We start from the raw sequence: 18,457 nt of genomic DNA on the forward strand, positions 1-18,457 counted from the left end.
TAAGTGGACAATGCAAAGAAATAGAGGAAACCAATAGAATGGGAAAGACTAGAGATCACTTCAAGAAAACTGGAGATACCAAAGGAATATTTCATGCAAAGATGGGCACAATAAACGACAGAAACAGCAAGAGCCTAACAGAAACAGAAGATATTAGGAATACAGAGAAGAACTGTCCAAAAATGGTCTTAATTGCCGAATAACCACGATAGTGTGGTCATTCACTAGACCCAGACATCCTGGAATGTGAGGTCAAGTGGGCCTTAGGAAGCATTACTAAGAACACAGCCAGTGGATGTGATGGAATTCCAGGTAAAGATGAATGCTGTTAAAGTGCTGCACTTAATAGGCTAGCAAATTTGGAAAACTCAGCAGTGGCTGTAGGATAGGTAAAGTTCAGTTTTCATTCCAATCCCAAAGAAGGGCAATGCCAAAGAATGTACAAACTATGGTACACCTGTGCTCACTTCATATGCTACCAGGTGGCAGTAGTGGTAAAGAACCCGCCTGCCAGTGCAGGAAACATCAGCAAAACAGGTTCAATCCCTGGGTCAGGAAGATCCCCTGGAGGAGGGCATGGCAATCCAATCCAGTGTTCTTGCCTGGAGAATCCCTTGGACAGAGTGGCCTGGCAGGCTATGGTCCATAGTGTCGCAAAGAGTCAGATACAGCTGAAGCAACTTAGTACAGGTGTTTTTCTGGAATCCCCTTGCTCTTTCTATGACCCAATGGATGCTGGCAATTTGATCTCTGGTTCCTCTGCCTTTTCTAAATCCATTTGTGCATCTGGAAGTTCTCAGTTCACATACTAATGAACCCTAGCTTGATGGATTTTGAGCATGGCCTTGCTAGCATGTGAAATGATCTCGATTGTATGGTAGTTTGAACATTCTTTGGCCTTGCCCTTCTTTGGGATTGGGATGAAAACTGATTTTTCCAGTCCTGTGGCCACTGCTGAGTTTTCCAAATTTGCTGATATGTTGCGTGCAACACTTTAACAGCACCATCTTTTAGGATTTAAATAGCTCAGCTGGAATTCCATCACTTCCACTGACTTTCCATAATCATGTTTCCTAAGGCCCAATTGAATTCACACTGCAGGATGTCTGGCTGTAGGTTAGTAGCCACACCATCGTGGCTTTCTGGGTCACTACTATCTTTTTTGTATAGTTCTTATGTGTTTTTGCCACTTCTTAATCTCTTTTGCTTTTGTCAGGTCCTTGCTATTTCCGTCTTTCATTGTGCCCATCCTTGCATAAAATGTTCCCTTCATATCTTAGTTATCTTGAAGACATCTCTAGTCTTTACCATCTTATTGTCCTCTTCTTTTTTATTTTTTTTGGCATTATTCACATAAGAAGGCTTATCCAAGACACTTTATTTGTAGGAAAAAGTGAAAAATGCATTTAGGAAAAAAAAATCATTAAAACATCTTAAAACCATATAATTTATGGAGAATAATTCTTAACATTTGAGTATATGTTTGTTTTTGAGACATTTTTCTATATAAATATGTGTTCGTCTTACAGCATAGTAATCAGGTGATGGCCTACTTATCATTTTATACAACTGCTTTCTTTGGAGCAATACCAGTGTAGGCTTCCTGGGTAGTGCTAGTGGTAGAAGAACCCATGTGCCGGTGCAGGAGAGCTGAGAGACAGAGGTTCGATCCCTGGGTCGGGAAGATGCCTTCGAGGAGGTCATGGCAAGCCATATCACTATTCTTGCCTGGAGAATCCCATGGACAGAGGAGCCTGGTGGGCTAGAGTCCATGGGTTCACAAAGAGTCACAAATAATATAGGCCCACGTAATCATAAAAATAGGAATAGAAACACCAATGGCCAATTTAGGTATGATAATTCTAAGAATTGTTAATTATTTTTGCTGACTCCCTCAGTTCCCCACTCTTTTGTAAGTGCTAAACCTGTAGTTGCTCATTAAACTCTCACTACAATCTATGAGGAGGAGCTACTGTTGCCCAACTTGAAACATCAAGGAAATGAGGCACATTGAGGGCAGGGCTAAGCAGTCACAAGACTAAGATGTGAACAGATTCTAGGGCCTGCTGTGCCCCACATCTAACTTCTTCTCATCTGGTAAGACTCATTGTCATCAGGGCACACAACTCTTTGGAAAACCATACACAAAAACGAATTAAAAATGAACTAAAGACTTAAGTGTAAGGCCAGAAATTATAAAACTGTTTGATGAAAACATAGGCAGAACACTCTATGCCATAAATCGTAGCAAGATCCTCTTGGACCTGCCTCTTAAACTAACGGAAATAAAAGCAGAACTTAACAAATGCAACCTAATAAAACTTAAAAGATTTTGCACAGCAAGGGAAACTATAAACAAAATGAAAAGTTAGCCCTCAGAATGGGAGCAAAAAGTATTCCAAACAAAAAAACCGACAGAGGACAAATCTCCAAAATATATAAGCCTCTCAGTCAGTTCAATATCAGAAATACAAACAAGCCAATCACAAAAATAGGCAGAAGACTGAAACAGCCACTTCTCCAAAAAAGACATGCAGATGGCCAATAAACACACGAAAAGATGCTCTACATTGCTCATTATTAGAGAAATGCAAATCAAAACTACAGTGAACTACTACCTCATACCAGTCAGAATGGCTATCATGAAAAAATCTATAAACAATAAATGCTGGAGAAGATGTGGAGAAAAGGGAACCCTCTTGCACTGTTGGTGGGAATGTAAATTGATACAGCCACTATGGGGAGCAGTATGGAGATTCCTGAAAAATACTAAGAATAAAACTATCATATGATCCAGCAGTTCCACTACTGGGCGTATACCCTGCCTGAGAAACTCACAACTCAAACAGAAACATGTAGCCTAATGTTTACTGCAGCACTATTTACGATAGCCAGGACACAGAAGCAACCTAGATATCTGTCAATGGATCAATAGACAAAGAAGTAGTGGTACATATATACAATGGAATATTACTCAGCCATAAAAGGGAACAAATTTGAGTCAGTCATAATGAGGTAGATGAACCTAGAGACTATTATACAGAATGACATAAGTCACAGAAAACCAAATATAGTATATTAAAGCATATATATGAAATCTAGACAAATGGCACTGATGAACCTATTTGCAGGGAAGGAATGGAGAAACAGAATAGAGAATGGACTTGAGGACATAGCAGGGGAATGAGAGGGTGAGATGAATTGAAAATGTAGCACTTATATATACATATGTGTGTGTATATATGTATGTGTGTGTGTGTGTGTGTGTGTGTGTATACACACACTACCATGTGTAGAAGAAATAGCTAGTGAGAAGTTGCTATATAACACAGGGAACCCAGACTGGAGCTTTGTATGAACTAAAAGGGCAGGATGGGGGGAGGGGATTGGAGAGGGAGAGGATATATATACATAGTTACAACTGATTTGTAACGTTGTATGGCAGAAGCCAGCACTACATTGTAATGCAATTATCCTCCATTTAAAAATTTTAAATGTCAAACTGAGGTCCGATATTTTCCTCCAATTTAACAGCAAGAAATTTGAAGCATTGATATTAATCATTTTGGTTGTTATTGGAGGGGAATCTTCTTGTTATATGGAGGAAGGGGCTTCCTCAACCTCTCATCTCTCTTCCTGTCCCTGAAAAATATTACCGTTCTAAAGACTTTTCTGGGGATGTAGTAAGAATGTTGGAGAAGGAAATGGCAACCCACTCCGGTGTTCTTGACTGGAGAATCCCCGGGACGGAGGAGCCTGGTGAGCTGCCGTCTATGGGGTCGCACAGAGTCGGACACGACTGATGCGACTTAGCAGCAGCAGCAGTAAGAATGTACTTGCTTCCCTGCCATTTTAACATTTGCAAGAACGATAGACATCTGAAAAATAAATAATATCATAAAGAGCAGAAAAGCAACATTTCCCCAAAACATAAAACCCAAAAAACACCTGTTGAATGTTTTTATCTGCATTTCATTGTTCAAGAATGCATTATATTCTTTCTTATGCAGGCATTTATATATTTATGCATGTAGGCATGTGTTTGTATACTGATCTACAAAAGGTAAGATCTCATTTTAGTTTTTCATCCCTCCTATCACTATAATGGGTTGACATATGTCCTGAAAAAGACATGTCCAAACCACAATTCCTGAACCTGCGATGAGACCATTTTGGGGAATAAGGTCTGTGGCATGAAACTACGGATCTTGACATGAAATCATCCTGTATTTAGGGTAGACTCTACATCTAATGATTCGTGTCCTACAAGAAAAAGGAGAGAGGGAGAGCATTGTGACCTCACTAGCCCTTTTGAGATTGCTACAGCACCGCCCCCAAGATTAGGCTTCCCTGATAGCTCCGTTTGTAAAGAATCTGTCTGAAGTGCGGGAGACCTGGGTTCGATCCCTGGGTTGGGAAGATCCCCTGGAGAAGGGAAAAGCTACCCACTCCAGTATTCTGGCCTGGAGAATTCCATGGACTGTATAGTCCACGGGGTCGCAAAGAGTCAGACACGCGTAAACGACTCGCACTGTGCAGGAGAGAGGAGGGTCTGCTCGGAGCCCCGAGAAGTGCGCAGGCGCGACCCCACAGCAAAGGTCAAATGGAAGTCCCTTTGCTGAGGCGTCATCCCGGAAGAAGCGTCGGTCTTCGTGGAGTGGTTGCCTGGGCACCTCAGCCGTCTCAGGCTTAGCTGCTCAGAACTAAGGGATTCTCCTCACCTGGGAACAGGGAGGAATGGAACTTGGCGCCTGCCGTCTGCCTCACTAGAGAGCCCTGCGCCCACCATCTGCTGTACGGCAACGGCTGTCAGTGCCTGGGAGCAGTCAAGGTTCGTTTGCTTCCTTTCAGGGTACTTGTCTTTAACACGGACAAATACACCGGCTTCTGGGGTCGAACTGTTTACCTGGCCCACAGAGCCTTTTTACTTAAAGACATTTGAGGTTCCCAATCCTGGAATTCTGGCATTGATGTTGAATACACCTTTATTAGCATATTAAAATGGCTGTACCCAAAGACACCATCCCTTCCTTGTTGGAATGCCAGTGCCACATCTGTATGGAAATCCTCACTGAGCCTGTGACACTGCCTTGCAACCACACGCTCTGTAAAACATGCTTCGAATTGACTATGGAGAAGACAAGTTTGCGCTGTCCTTTCTGTCGCCGCTGGGTCTCTTCGTGGACTCGGTACCACAACCGAAAAAATTCTCTTGTCAATATGGAACTGTGGGAGATAATTCAAAAACACTATCCAGAGGAATGCCGGCTTAGACTCTCTGGGCAACAATCAGAGGAAATCGTTGATGACTATCAGCCAGTTTGTCTATCAAGTCAGCCTGCGGAATTAAGCAGAGAATATGAAGAGGAGAGAAGCAAGATGGAGGCAGAGCAACGAGCCATTCAGGAGGAAGAAAACAAAGCCAGTGAAGAATACATACGGAGATTACTGGCAGAGGAGGAGGAAGAGGAAGAGGGACAGGCAGAAAAAAGGCACAGAGAGATGGAAGAACAACTGAAAAGTGATGAAGCGCTGGCAAGAAGGCTAAGCCTTAATATTAGCAATGTCTGTGAGGAAAGTGTCTCGGCTTTCCGCTCGGATTCCAAAGAATCTACTCCCGTCACAACCGAGTCACCAAGGAAAAGGAAGCGCAAACAAAAACACACTGGTGATATTCAGAAGTGTTTGTCACCGAATTCTCAACTTGAGTCAGCGTCACAGTCTGAAGTTGTAGAAGACAGGAAAACCTCCAGATGCAAGGCAACTGACAGCAGTGATAGGAAGAACCCTATGTGGCAAGACACAGAAATTGAGGAAGATATGCCAGCACTTTCTCCTCAAATATGCCTTGAAGTTCAAAAGCAAGATGCAGAAGCTTCAGTGGTGTCACCTAGACCTCAGTTATGTGCCAGTGGTGGAGAACGGTACCTTGAAGGAAAAGTCAAAACAAAACAAAGCAGTCATGAAAGAGAGGTATGTGTCATCAGTCATGAAGAACCTAAAGCTGGAATTTCCTCTTCTGGAGAAGCTGCAATTAAGCCTTATGGCAAAACAGAGAGTGGATGTACAGTGTCAGATACGATGAAGACACTGAAAAATAACACAGTTGTGACAGAAAATGAGGAGTCTCATCTACTGACCAATAAAGATATCTCCAGAGCAAAAAACCAGAAGTCTTTGTCTGAAGCAGTCAGCGATCCATGCCGTTCTAGAAAAAGAAGAAAAAATGTTCCTCGGCGCATCCTCAGACCAAGAGTAAACAAGTCCACTTCATCCCAACACTGATAGATTTGGAACGTCTATTTTTTGACAGACATAAACAAGAAGAACAGGATAGGTTATTAGCATTGCAACTTCAGCAAGAGGTGAACCAAGAACAAATGAGGCCAGCCTGGCTAAATGGATCCCCAGATGAATATCAGTTACGGGCTACCTCATCACCTCTAGGCAAATTACTAAATGGACACAGGAAGAATGCCAAAGAGAGAAGCTTCAAAAGACAAACTGATCTAGAGCATCCAGTACCTCACAGAGCCTCAAAAAGTGAAAATTAGCAACCTTCTTTTAAGTTCCAGTTGTAACATTGTTCAGTTAATGCAAGAAAGTTCAAGTTCTATTATAGATACTTGTACATAAAACGACTCATGGCCTACAGCCTGGGAGGTCAAGGAAAAGTATCTTTCAGATGTTTCACAGATATACAACGTAATGCTTGGGTAAGAAGAGTGTTTACAACCTGGTAAAGCTGGATTGTGAAGCTCTATCATAGATCCTTTATAAATTTTTCGTTAGTGCTGCTCTGTGGGCACACTCAATTGTCCCTAATTAAAGGCCTGTGTGATTACAGGGGCAGAGTATACAGATGTGTTTCTGCCAAACCCAGTTGTAAGCAAGAGTTCCACTCCCTTCATTTTTTAATAACTGTGATGGGCTAAGTTTAAGTTGACGGTCCTTATGGATATAAAAATGCCTTGGCCAGCTCCCAAGAAATCTTAATGTCCATGCGTTTCCCCCCAAAATGCATATTTTAGTGCCTTTGAGCACTTTTTTGTCCTGACTAGTAATCAGAGCAACATTATAATATACCAAGTAACTAAGGAAGCCAGGCAGAGTTTAAAGTCTGTTTTCTTGCAACTTTCTCATTATATTTCCAGAGCACTTGAAATGTATCTTCCCCAACACTAATTTCCATCTCTAGTTTAATTGCTTTCAGTATTACAGCATTTTCTTTGACTTCAAATGGGTTAAATCGTGAAGTCAGAAAAATCAGACTTTTCTGGAAAATGATGACCTAGCTGAGAGAAAGGAGAGTTGATGCAAAAGGAGTTAATCTTGGCTTGAGACTGGGTGGGTTAGATTGAGAATTTGGAAGTACTGGAACCGAGTGGATGATAGACAACTGGGTCTAGGATGGAGTAGCAGGTGGAGTTTGGCAATGTATTCTTTCTTGTCTTTTCTTTGCTAAATGACACAGAAAGCACGTGCGTTTTACTGCTTTTCACACCATACTATGTAATCTGCTATTCCAAAACACAAAATGGGAATTTACTGTAGCAGAGTTATGTCGTAGTATCCTGTGTGGTAGAACCTGACTAAACATTTTGTTTCCTTATGTTGTCATTTGTATTGATACTGACTCTTATTTGTGTATATGCACAAAAATGGAAAGGATGATACTTGGATTTTGCCCTACCTTAGCCCTGAAAGTTAAATCAAAGAGCAGCAATTTCACTTGTGAAATTTAACTTAGAGACTGTTAAACTTTTATTTCATTAATATGAAAAACTGGGAGCGAAAAGCAACAGTTTTAACAGCATTTCTGCTCATGTCTACTTTGCCATCCTTTTAAGGTAATAATACAATAAAATGTCCTAGAGCTAATAATTCTAGCTTAAGTTTGTCAATGATTTTATACATTATTACGCTTTTTGCCTCAAAATTACATAACTGAAATTCTGTAATCCTTGCATATTTGATGACATATACTTCAGTATGGATTGGGTGATAATGGGTAGAATTCTGAAGCTAATTTAAACTTTAATTTCCCCTTTCTCATAAAGGATTGTCCCCTGAGTGATGATTGTGCTGAAATGAAGTGTAGTTAGAAACTAACCAAATTTGTCTAAAATAGACTAAAATCTCTTTTATTCAGACCAATACTTTTTAAACCTGTTTTGCTTTACATTTTAAGGACTCCTTGAATGTATTTATTTATTTATTTATTTTATCATTTATTCATTTTTTGAGTCCTTTTTTTTTTTTTTAACATTTAGAGGACTCCTTGAATTTAAAGTTTTGTAATTACATCATCCTGGAGTAGTCCATGACCAAAAAAGGTATAAAACTAGATAAAAGGGGAAAACTGCTTTTTAATATGTGCTTAGTCGTGTAACCTATATTTCACCAAAGATTTCCCCATTGAGTCCTGTAGCCTCCAGAACATGTCTGAATCCTAATTTATTTCAGTACTCACATTTCACTCTGTCCAGGGTAGCAAATGTTTTAGATGTAATGAGCCATATTATTTTCAAATTATAATATTTAAAATGTTAAAAACAGTATTACAAAATAATCATTAAATCTTGCTTGACAAGGCAGGAGTAAGTACTTACAAATTATATGGAGTGAGTTCTCATGATATTGAAGCATTCCCAGAGACGTTCTAGAACTAACACATGAAAAAGATGTCCATTCCTTCATAGGGGATTGGAATGCAAAAGGAGGAAGTCAAGAGATACCTGGAATACCAGGAAAGTTTGGCCTTGGAGTACAAAATGAAGCTGAGAAAAGCCCAATAGAGTTTTGACAAGAGAATGCACTGGTCATGGAAAACAACCTCTTCCAGCAGTACAAGAGATGACTCTATACATGGACATCACCGGACGGTCAATACCAAAATCATATTGATTGTATTCTTTGCAGCCAAAAGGGGAGAAGTTCTATACAGTCAGCAAAACAAGACCGGGAGCTGACTGTGGCTCAGATCATGAGTTCCTTAATGGAAAATTCAGGATTAAATTGAAGAAAGTAGGGAAAACAACTATGCCATTCAGGTATGACCTAAATCAATTCCCTTATGGTATACAGTGGAAGTGATGAATAGATTCAAGGGATTAGATCTGATAGAATGCCTGAAGAACTATGGATGGGGGTTCATAACATTTTACAGGAGATACTGATCAAAACCATCCCCGAGGTAAAGAAATGCAAAAAGGCAAAATGGTTGTCTGAGTAGGCCTTAAAAATAGCTGAGGAAAAAAAAGAAGGGAAAGGCAAAAGAGAAAAGGAAATGTAGAGTTCCAAAGAATAGCATCTGAATGTAGAGTTGCAAAGAATAGCAAGGACAGATGAGAAAGCCTTCTTAAGTGGACAATGCAAAGAAATAGAGGAAACCAATAGAATGGGAAAGACTAGAGATCACTTCAAGAAAACTGGAGATACCAAAGGAATATTTCATGCAAAGATGGGCACAATAAACGACAGAAACAGCAAGAGCCTAACAGAAACAGAAGATATTAGGAATACAGAGAAGAACTGTCCAAAAATGGTCTTAATTGCCGAATAACCACGATAGTGTGGTCATTCACTAGACCCAGACATCCTGGAATGTGAGGTCAAGTGGGCCTTAGGAAGCATTACTAAGAACACAGCCAGTGGATGTGATGGAATTCCAGGTAAAGATGAATGCTGTTAAAGTGCTGCACTTAATAGGCTAGCAAATTTGGAAAACTCAGCAGTGGCTGTAGGATAGGTAAAGTTCAGTTTTCATTCCAATCCCAAAGAAGGGCAATGCCAAAGAATGTACAAACTATGGTACACCTGTGCTCACTTCATATGCTACCAGGTGGCAGTAGTGGTAAAGAACCCGCCTGCCAGTGCAGGAAACATCAGCAAAACAGGTTCAATCCCTGGGTCAGGAAGATCCCCTGGAGGAGGGCATGGCAATCCAATCCAGTGTTCTTGCCTGGAGAATCCCTTGGACAGAGTGGCCTGGCAGGCTATGGTCCATAGTGTCGCAAAGAGTCAGATACAGCTGAAGCAACTTAGTACAGGTGTTTTTCTGGAATCCCCTTGCTCTTTCTATGACCCAATGGATGCTGGCAATTTGATCTCTGGTTCCTCTGCCTTTTCTAAATCCATTTGTGCATCTGGAAGTTCTCAGTTCACATACTAATGAACCCTAGCTTGATGGATTTTGAGCATGGCCTTGCTAGCATGTGAAATGATCTCGATTGTATGGTAGTTTGAACATTCTTTGGCCTTGCCCTTCTTTGGGATTGGGATGAAAACTGATTTTTCCAGTCCTGTGGCCACTGCTGAGTTTTCCAAATTTGCTGATATGTTGCGTGCAACACTTTAACAGCACCATCTTTTAGGATTTAAATAGCTCAGCTGGAATTCCATCACTTCCACTGACTTTCCATAATCATGTTTCCTAAGGCCCAATTGAATTCACACTGCAGGATGTCTGGCTGTAGGTTAGTAGCCACACCATCGTGGCTTTCTGGGTCACTACTATCTTTTTTGTATAGTTCTTATGTGTTTTTGCCACTTCTTAATCTCTTTTGCTTTTGTCAGGTCCTTGCTATTTCCGTCTTTCATTGTGCCCATCCTTGCATAAAATGTTCCCTTCATATCTTAGTTATCTTGAAGACATCTCTAGTCTTTACCATCTTATTGTCCTCTTCTTTTTTATTTTTTTTGGCATTATTCACATAAGAAGGCTTATCCAAGACACTTTATTTGTAGGAAAAAGTGAAAAATGCATTTAGGAAAAAAAAATCATTAAAACATCTTAAAACCATATAATTTATGGAGAATAATTCTTAACATTTGAGTATATGTTTGTTTTTGAGACATTTTTCTATATAAATATGTGTTCGTCTTACAGCATAGTAATCAGGTGATGGCCTACTTATCATTTTATACAACTGCTTTCTTTGGAGCAATACCAGTGTAGGCTTCCTGGGTAGTGCTAGTGGTAGAAGAACCCATGTGCCGGTGCAGGAGAGCTGAGAGACAGAGGTTCGATCCCTGGGTCGGGAAGATGCCTTCGAGGAGGTCATGGCAAGCCATATCACTATTCTTGCCTGGAGAATCCCATGGACAGAGGAGCCTGGTGGGCTAGAGTCCATGGGTTCACAAAGAGTCACAAATAATATAGGCCCACGTAATCATAAAAATAGGAATAGAAACACCAATGGCCAATTTAGGTATGATAATTCTAAGAATTGTTAATTATTTTTGCTGACTCCCTCAGTTCCCCACTCTTTTGTAAGTGCTAAACCTGTAGTTGCTCATTAAACTCTCACTACAATCTATGAGGAGGAGCTACTGTTGCCCAACTTGAAACATCAAGGAAATGAGGCACATTGAGGGCAGGGCTAAGCAGTCACAAGACTAAGATGTGAACAGATTCTAGGGCCTGCTGTGCCCCACATCTAACTTCTTCTCATCTGGTAAGACTCATTGTCATCAGGGCACACAACTCTTTGGAAAACCATACACAAAAACGAATTAAAAATGAACTAAAGACTTAAGTGTAAGGCCAGAAATTATAAAACTGTTTGATGAAAACATAGGCAGAACACTCTATGCCATAAATCGTAGCAAGATCCTCTTGGACCTGCCTCTTAAACTAACGGAAATAAAAGCAGAACTTAACAAATGCAACCTAATAAAACTTAAAAGATTTTGCACAGCAAGGGAAACTATAAACAAAATGAAAAGTTAGCCCTCAGAATGGGAGCAAAAAGTATTCCAAACAAAAAAACCGACAGAGGACAAATCTCCAAAATATATAAGCCTCTCAGTCAGTTCAATATCAGAAATACAAACAAGCCAATCACAAAAATAGGCAGAAGACTGAAACAGCCACTTCTCCAAAAAAGACATGCAGATGGCCAATAAACACACGAAAAGATGCTCTACATTGCTCATTATTAGAGAAATGCAAATCAAAACTACAGTGAACTACTACCTCATACCAGTCAGAATGGCTATCATGAAAAAATCTATAAACAATAAATGCTGGAGAAGATGTGGAGAAAAGGGAACCCTCTTGCACTGTTGGTGGGAATGTAAATTGATACAGCCACTATGGGGAGCAGTATGGAGATTCCTGAAAAATACTAAGAATAAAACTATCATATGATCCAGCAGTTCCACTACTGGGCGTATACCCTGCCTGAGAAACTCACAACTCAAACAGAAACATGTAGCCTAATGTTTACTGCAGCACTATTTACGATAGCCAGGACACAGAAGCAACCTAGATATCTGTCAATGGATCAATAGACAAAGAAGTAGTGGTACATATATACAATGGAATATTACTCAGCCATAAAAGGGAACAAATTTGAGTCAGTCATAATGAGGTAGATGAACCTAGAGACTATTATACAGAATGACATAAGTCACAGAAAACCAAATATAGTATATTAAAGCATATATATGAAATCTAGACAAATGGCACTGATGAACCTATTTGCAGGGAAGGAATGGAGAAACAGAATAGAGAATGGACTTGAGGACATAGCAGGGGAATGAGAGGGTGAGATGAATTGAAAATGTAGCACTTATATATACATATGTGTGTGTATATATGTATGTGTGTGTGTGTGTGTGTGTGTGTGTATACACACACTACCATGTGTAGAAGAAATAGCTAGTGAGAAGTTGCTATATAACACAGGGAACCCAGACTGGAGCTTTGTATGAACTAAAAGGGCAGGATGGGGGGAGGGGATTGGAGAGGGAGAGGATATATATACATAGTTACAACTGATTTGTAACGTTGTATGGCAGAAGCCAGCACTACATTGTAATGCAATTATCCTCCATTTAAAAATTTTAAATGTCAAACTGAGGTCCGATATTTTCCTCCAATTTAACAGCAAGAAATTTGAAGCATTGATATTAATCATTTTGGTTGTTATTGGAGGGGAATCTTCTTGTTATATGGAGGAAGGGGCTTCCTCAACCTCTCATCTCTCTTCCTGTCCCTGAAAAATATTACCGTTCTAAAGACTTTTCTGGGGATGTAGTAAGAATGTTGGAGAAGGAAATGGCAACCCACTCCGGTGTTCTTGACTGGAGAATCCCCGGGACGGAGGAGCCTGGTGAGCTGCCGTCTATGGGGTCGCACAGAGTCGGACACGACTGATGCGACTTAGCAGCAGCAGCAGTAAGAATGTACTTGCTTCCCTGCCATTTTAACATTTGCAAGAACGATAGACATCTGAAAAATAAATAATATCATAAAGAGCAGAAAAGCAACATTTCCCCAAAACATAAAACCCAAAAAACACCTGTTGAATGTTTTTATCTGCATTTCATTGTTCAAGAATGCATTATATTCTTTCTTATGCAGGCATTTATATATTTATGCATGTAGGCATGTGTTTGTATACTGATCTACAAAAGGTAAGATCTCATTTTAGTTTTTCATCCCTCCTATCACTATAATGGGTTGACATATGTCCTGAAAAAGACATGTCCAAACCACAATTCCTGAACCTGCGATGAGACCATTTTGGGGAATAAGGTCTGTGGCATGAAACTACGGATCTTGACATGAAATCATCCTGTATTTAGGGTAGACTCTACATCTAATGATTCGTGTCCTACAAGAAAAAGGAGAGAGGGAGAGCATTGTGACCTCACTAGCCCTTTTGAGATTGCTACAGCACCGCCCCCAAGATTAGGCTTCCCTGATAGCTCCGTTTGTAAAGAATCTGTCTGAAGTGCGGGAGACCTGGGTTCGATCCCTGGGTTGGGAAGATCCCCTGGAGAAGGGAAAAGCTACCCACTCCAGTATTCTGGCCTGGAGAATTCCATGGACTGTATAGTCCACGGGGTCGCAAAGAGTCAGACACGCGTAAACGACTCGCACTGTGCAGGAGAGAGGAGGGTCTGCTCGGAGCCCCGAGAAGTGCGCAGGCGCGACCCCACAGCAAAGGTCAAATGGAAGTCCCTTTGCTGAGGCGTCATCCCGGAAGAAGCGTCGGTCTTCGTGGAGTGGTTGCCTGGGCACCTCAGCCGTCTCAGGCTTAGCTGCTCAGAACTAAGGGATTCTCCTCACCTGGGAACAGGGAGGAATGGAACTTGGCGCCTGCCGTCTGCCTCACTAGAGAGCCCTGCGCCCACCATCTGCTGTACGGCAACGGCTGTCAGTGCCTGGGAGCAGTCAAGGTTCGTTTGCTTCCTTTCAGGGTACTTGTCTTTAACACGGACAAATACACCGGCTTCTGGGGTCGAACTGTTTACCTGGCCCACAGAGCCTTTTTACTTAAAGACATTTGAGGTTCCCAATCCTGGAATTCTGGCATTGATGTTGAATACACCTTTATTAGCATATTAAAATGGCTGTACCCAAAGACACCATCCCTTCCTTGTTGGAATGCCAGTGCCACATCTGTATGGAAATCCTCACTGAGCCTGTGACACTGCCTTGCAACCACACGCTCTGTAAAACATGCTTCGAATTGACTATGGAGAAGACAAGTTTGCGCTGTCCTTTCTGTCGCCGCTGGGTCTCTTCGTGGACTCGGTACCACAACCGAAAAAATTCTCTTGTCAATATGGAACTGTGGGAGATAATTCAAAAACACTATCCAGAGGAATGCCGGCTTAGACTCTCTGGGCAACAATCAGAGGAAATCGTTGATGACTATCAGCCAGTTTGTCTATCAAGTCAGCCTGCGGAATTAAGCAGAGAATATGAAGAGGAGAGAAGCAAGATGGAGGCAGAGCAACGAGCCATTCAGGAGGAAGAAAACAAAGCCAGTGAAGAATACATACGGAGATTACTGGCAGAGGAGGAGGAAGAGGAAGAGGGACAGGCAGAAAAAAGGCACAGAGAGATGGAAGAACAACTGAAAAGTGATGAAGCGCTGGCAAGAAGGCTAAGCCTTAATATTAGCAATGTCTGTGAGGAAAGTGTCTCGGCTTTCCGCTCGGATTCCAAAGAATCTACTCCCGTCACAACCGAGTCACCAAGGAAAAGGAAGCGCAAACAAAAACACACTGGTGATATTCAGAAGTGTTTGTCACCGAATTCTCAACTTGAGTCAGCGTCACAGTCTGAAGTTGTAGAAGACAGGAAAACCTCCAGATGCAAGGCAACTGACAGCAGTGATAGGAAGAACCCTATGTGGCAAGACACAGAAATTGAGGAAGATATGCCAGCACTTTCTCCTCAAATATGCCTTGAAGTTCAAAAGCAAGATGCAGAAGCTTCAGTGGTGTCACCTAGACCTCAGTTATGTGCCAGTGGTGGAGAACGGTACCTTGAAGGAAAAGTCAAAACAAAACAAAGCAGTCATGAAAGAGAGGTATGTGTCATCAGTCATGAAGAACCTAAAGCTGGAATTTCCTCTTCTGGAGAAGCTGCAATTAAGCCTTATGGCAAAACAGAGAGTGGATGTACAGTGTCAGATACGATGAAGACACTGAAAAATAACACAGTTGTGACAGAAAATGAGGAGTCTCATCTACTGACCAATAAAGATATCTCCAGAGCAAAAAACCAGAAGTCTTTGTCTGAAGCAGTCAGCGATCCATGCCGTTCTAGAAAAAGAAGAAAAAATGTTCCTCGGCGCATCCTCAGACCAAGAGTAAACAAGTCCACTTCATCCCAACACTGATAGATTTGGAACGTCTATTTTTTGACAGACATAAACAAGAAGAACAGGATAGGTTATTAGCATTGCAACTTCAGCAAGAGGTGAACCAAGAACAAATGAGGCCAGCCTGGCTAAATGGATCCCCAGATGAATATCAGTTACGGGCTACCTCATCACCTCTAGGCAAATTACTAAATGGACACAGGAAGAATGCCAAAGAGAGAAGCTTCAAAAGACAAACTGATCTAGAGCATCCAGTACCTCACAGAGCCTCAAAAAGTGAAAATTAGCAACCTTCTTTTAAGTTCCAGTTGTAACATTGTTCAGTTAATGCAAGAAAGTTCAAGTTCTATTATAGATACTTGTACATAAAACGACTCATGGCCTACAGCCTGGGAGGTCAAGGAAAAGTATCTTTCAGATGTTTCACAGATATACAACGTAATGCTTGGGTAAGAAGAGTGTTTACAACCTGGTAAAGCTGGATTGTGAAGCTCTATCATAGATCCTTTATAAATTTTTCGTTAGTGCTGCTCTGTGGGCACACTCAATTGTCCCTAATTAAAGGCCTGTGTGATTACAGGGGCAGAGTATACAGATGTGTTTCTGCCAAACCCAGTTGTAAGCAAGAGTTCCACTCCCTTCATTTTTTAATAACTGTGATGGGCTAAGTTTAAGTTGACGGTCCTTATGGATATAAAAATGCCTTGGCCAGCTCCCAAGAAATCTTAATGTCCATGCGTTTCCCCCCAAAATGCATATTTTAGTGCCTTTGAGCACTTTTTTGTCCTGACTAGTAATCAGAGCAACATTATAATATACCAAGTAACTAAGGAAGCCAGGCAGAGTTTAAAGTCTGTTTTCTTGCAACTTTCTCATTATATTTCCAGAGCACTTGAAATGTATCTTCCCCAACACTAATTTCCATCTCTAGTTTAATTGCTTTCAGTATTACAGCATTTTCTTTGACTTCAAATGGGTTAAATCGTGAAGTCAGAAAAATCAGACTTTTCTGGAAAATGATGACCTAGCTGAGAGAAAGGAGAGTTGATGCAAAAGGAGTTAATCTTGGCTTGAGACTGGGTGGGTTAGATTGAGAATTTGGAAGTACTGGAACCGAGTGGATGATAGACAACTGGGTCTAGGATGGAGTAGCAGGTGGAGTTTGGCAATGTATTCTTTCTTGTCTTTTCTTTGCTAAATGACACAGAAAGCACGTGCGTTTTACTGCTTTTCACACCATACTATGTAATCTGCTATTCCAAAACACAAAATGGGAATTTACTGTAGCAGAGTTATGTCGTAGTATCCTGTGTGGTAGAACCTGACTAAACATTTTGTTTCCTTATGTTGTCATTTGTATTGATACTGACTCTTATTTGTGTATATGCACAAAAATGGAAAGGATGATACTTGGATTTTGCCCTACCTTAGCCCTGAAAGTTAAATCAAAGAGCAGCAATTTCACTTGTGAAATTTAACTTAGAGACTGTTAAACTTTTATTTCATTAATATGAAAAACTGGGAGCGAAAAGCAACAGTTTTAACAGCATTTCTGCTCATGTCTACTTTGCCATCCTTTTAAGGTAATAATACAATAAAATGTCCTAGAGCTAATAATTCTAGCTTAAGTTTGTCAATGATTTTATACATTATTACGCTTTTTGCCTCAAAATTACATAACTGAAATTCTGTAATCCTTGCATATTTGATGACATATACTTCAGTATGGATTGGGTGATAATGGGTAGAATTCTGAAGCTAATTTAAACTTTAATTTCCCCTTTCTCATAAAGGATTGTCCCCTGAGTGATGATTGTGCTGAAATGAAGTGTAGTTAGAAACTAACCAAATTTGTCTAAAATAGACTAAAATCTCTTTTATTCAGACCAATACTTTTTAAACCTGTTTTGCTTTACATTTTAAGGACTCCTTGAATGTATTTATTTATTTATTTATTTTATCATTTATTCATTTTTTGAGTCCTTTTTTTTTTTTTTAACATTTAGAGGACTCCTTGAATTTAAAGTTTTGTAATTACATCTTCCTGGAGTAGTCCATGACCAAAAAAGGTATAAAACTAGATAAAAGGGGAAAACTGCTTTTTAATATGTGCTTAGTCGTGTAACCTATATTTCACCAAAGATTTCCCCATTGAGTCCTGTAGCCTCCAGAACATGTCTGAATCCTAATTTATTTCAGTACTCACATTTCACTCTGTCCAGGGTAGCAAATGTTTTAGATGTAATGAGCCATATTATTTTCAAATTATAATATTTAAAATGTTAAAAACAGTATTACAAAATAATCATTAAATCTTGCTTGACAAGGCAGGAGTAAGTACTTACAAATTATATGGAGTGAGTTCTCATGATATTGAAGCATTCCCAGAGACGTTCTAGAACTAACACATGAAAAAGATGTCCATTCCTTCATAGGGGATTGGAATGCAAAAGGAGGAAGTCAAGAGATACCTGGAATACCAGGAAAGTTTGGCCTTGGAGTACAAAATGAAGCTGAGAAAAGCCCAATAGAGTTTTGACAAGAGAATGCACTGGTCATGGAAAACAACCTCTTCCAGCAGTACAAGAGATGACTCTATACATGGACATCACCGGACGGTCAATACCAAAATCATATTGATTGTATTCTTTGCAGCCAAAAGGGGAGAAGTTCTATACAGTCAGCAAAACAAGACCGGGAGCTGACTGTGGCTCAGATCATGAGTTCCTTAATGGAAAATTCAGGATTAAATTGAAGAAAGTAGGGAAAACAACTATGCCATTCAGGTATGACCTAAATCAATTCCCTTATGGTATACAGTGGAAGTG

At 40.4% G+C, this 18,457-nt stretch overlaps 2 pseudogenes across 2 annotated transcripts; both read left to right on the forward strand.

The window, feature by feature from the left end:
• Window positions 1–2,744: 2,744 nt before the first annotated feature.
• On the forward strand, window positions 2,745–7,884 carry LOC145535880 (E3 ubiquitin-protein ligase RNF168 pseudogene; annotated as a pseudogene). The gene has a single exon (XR_014075524.1). The product of XR_014075524.1 is annotated as an E3 ubiquitin-protein ligase RNF168 pseudogene (transcript).
• Window positions 7,885–12,106: 4,222 nt separating this feature from the next.
• LOC145535869 (E3 ubiquitin-protein ligase RNF168 pseudogene) lies at window positions 12,107–17,246 on the forward strand (annotated as a pseudogene). Its single transcript, XR_014075522.1, has one exon. The product of XR_014075522.1 is annotated as an E3 ubiquitin-protein ligase RNF168 pseudogene (transcript).
• The last annotated feature ends 1,211 nt before the right edge of the window (window positions 17,247–18,457 follow it).

Source organism: Giraffa tippelskirchi, chromosome X (genome assembly GCF_054371585.1).
Source record: "Giraffa tippelskirchi isolate mGirTip1 chromosome X, T2T-mGirTip1v1.2.pri, whole genome shotgun sequence".
Lineage (NCBI taxonomy): Eukaryota > Metazoa > Chordata > Mammalia > Artiodactyla > Giraffidae > Giraffa > Giraffa tippelskirchi.